Source organism: Arachis duranensis, chromosome 2 (genome assembly GCF_000817695.3).
Source record: "Arachis duranensis cultivar V14167 chromosome 2, aradu.V14167.gnm2.J7QH, whole genome shotgun sequence".
In the NCBI taxonomy this organism is placed as follows: domain Eukaryota; kingdom Viridiplantae; phylum Streptophyta; class Magnoliopsida; order Fabales; family Fabaceae; genus Arachis; species Arachis duranensis.
In genome coordinates this window covers 23,726,504-23,729,697 of record NC_029773.3, presented here as the reverse complement: position 1 = coordinate 23,729,697, position 3,194 = coordinate 23,726,504, and positions in this window count along the sequence as shown.

Sequence of the window (3,194 nt, the reverse complement as noted above, 5' to 3'; positions counted from 1 at the left end):
TCCTAAGTCCAAAGCAAAACGTATTGAAGAAACACTAGTAAAAATATTTCTTCTACGAGCAGTCACATTTTTAGAACAAAAAGTTTTAGACTTTTCAAGATTTACTTTCATGCCAGATGCCTTGCAAAAAATGTTAAGAGAATGCATGACCATTTGGACCTGACTCTTTGTAGCCTGACAGAAAAGTAAGAGATCATCTTCAAACATCAAATTGAGATAATTACAGACCACCCCGAGTGACAGAAACTGGTTTTCACATACCCTCAACCACCTTATGAGATATATAGCAAGCCAGTCTTTCCATACAAAGCACAAATAAGTAAGGAGACATTGGATCACCCTGTCTAAGCCCCCTTCTAGGAGCAAAACTATCCAATCTATTCCCATTCTACATAATAGAAAGAGCTGATGCACAGACACAATTCATAATCAAATTAACAGGATGATAGAAAAATCAAAAGCAATGAGAGTACTCTCCAAAAACTTCCAAAAACCTTTCTTAGATTTTGTGTGCTTCATGAAATTCAGAATTTCTTAGGACACAATAATATTATCAGAAGCACCACAACCCATAATAAAATCTCCTTGTAAAGGACTAACAATATCTGGAAGAAAGGGCTGAAGTCGATTAGTCAATACTTTGGTGATAATTTTATAAACAACATTACACAAGCTAATAGGCCTGAAATCCTTCATAAAGGTAGGGTTATCAATTTTAGGAATAAGCACAATCAGAGTTTCCACGATGCTAGGATTTAAGTACTCTCCCAAAAAAATACTCCGGACAATATTCCAAATCTCAGTGCCTACTATCTCCCAATATTCTTTAAAATATTAAGCTTGAAAGCCATCTGAACCAGAAGCCTTAAAAGGGCTCATAATGAATACTCCTAACTTGACTTCCGCAAAAGAGATAAGGTCAATTAACTTAGTACAAGCCTTGGTGCTTAGAATGGGCATCGGAACATCCCCTAAACAATCAACCTCAATCTCTTCCGTTGTACCAAAGATATTCTTATAAAAAAAGAAGGCTTCTTCTTGGAGAATATCTGGATTAGTAGACCAAAACCCATCTCTAACATATAATCCATGTACTCTATTATGGTTTCTACCCACCAAAATTTGAAGATGAAAGAATTTAGTATTTTTATCCCCATACTTAACCCACTGCTCTCTAAATTTCTGGTACCAAAAAAGTTTCTCTTGCAATAAAAACCTATTATAATCTTTTCTCAGTTCAGCTTCTTTAATTCTTAGAGACAACACATTGGTAACCTCCAAACGCCGTTGAATCTTATCAATCTGATATTCCAGCTTACTTTTTCGCACAAAAACATTTCCAAAAGTCTTTGAATTAAAGTCCAAAGAAGCCTGTTGAACCATCTTAAGCATTTCAGTAACGCTTCCAAACCCTTGATTCCAAGCCTTACTAATAACATGTTTATAAGAAGGGTGTGTTGCCTACGCAGCTTGAAAACCTAAAAGGACGAGAACTTTTCACTCTCAAGCAACTATGACAAAAAACTAAAATAGGGTAATGATCAGAATGAAGCTTGCTAAGAATTTCAGAATAACACTGAGGAAATATTGTCATTTACGCCTCATTAACTAGTGCTCTATCCAATTTTTTAGCCAAGTCCCTGTTAGCCTGAACTGTTCTATACCAAGTATATCTCTTACCATTCACTTTAAGATCAAAGAGTTCACAGTCATCTAGAGTAGTAGCTAATATACTAGCTCTTTAAGAAGAAAAATAAGCATCCGTACTCTCGTCTGGTGCCACAATCTCATTAAAATCACCAACAGCCAGCCATGGTCCATTATGGCCTGAATTAATAGAACGCAAATGATCTCAAAGCATACTTATTTTTTTCGAATTGAGGACTCCCATACACTGCACTACAAAGTCAAACTAAGTTACCCACACTCATTTTTACTATGATACATTAGTCAGTAACAACACAAGAAGCAATAGCAATAGAAGAGAGAAACCAAATGCCACCCTTGTGTCCTACTGCTTCCTCAACACCAACACAATGAAAATCTAACTTATCCCAAAAAATTTTCAAATTATTAAACACAGTATGAGTCTCAAAGAGCAAGAGAAAAGATGGTTTATATATTCTCACCAAATTTTTTGTAATGCACACGGGCCATTTTGTTAGACGCACTGCTCACATTCCAGACTATGATATTGAAACTATCCATAAAAAACAGCAAAAAGAGAGCTCTAAAACCCGATACTCAACATGATGTCCCTATCTTCAACGATCCCGCCTTTAATGGACTCTCAAGTTTCAATGCAATTTTCTCTGTCGAAACTTGTGCCACACTCGCCGCCGATGCTCCATCCTTATCTGCCGGCGAATTCTTCAATGATTTTGGGTGAGGGCGCTTCCACACAGTGTCATTTGTTGTCTCACCTTGTTGGTGATGATGTACATTGTGACGGGTCCCCGAAGAAGCCACACTAACCGGCTTTCCAATATTAATACCCTTGCTTAATTTTACTTTGGATCCAATAGCATGTGTTGAACGTTGATGATTAGGCCTTATCCAAGTATTGTTAGTCTTGTTAGGAGTCTTCTTTACTTTTGGTTAGACCTGATGGGTGTTAGGAGAAGGCTTTTGACCCATTTTATATTTTTCTTTCCTAATTACTTGAGTTCAACCTTCTAAATTCTCATGTTGTGCATGATCTACGTGAACAGCATGCAAATCACTCTCCACCAAATCCGGGACAATTTTTTGAATTTGAGCTTTCTGGCTGCTTTACTTATTTGCTACATCGCCGACCATCTTGACATTAGTTCCTCCTCCCGCGTTGCTGTCAGTCTTGCACATTTTCATATCATGACCAAACTTGAGACAGGAATCAAATAAGGTGAAGACTTTCATATTCAACCTCATATTCAACACCTTCAACAAGAATCTTTTTAGTCACAGATAATCCTAAATCTATCTGAATACAGGCATGAGCATATCGTCCTCTTTCAACTAATTTTGTTGCCAAATCAACCTTGACGGGGATGCCAATTGCAACTGCAACGCGAAGCATTGCATATTCTTGGTAGCACCAAATTGGTAATCCAGAAATTCTAATCCACACTAAAGTTGCTCCAAAACAGCTTTCACTTGATCTAAACTCTTGGTCCCAAGGCTTCACAGCCACATAATTTCCCTCAATCATCCAT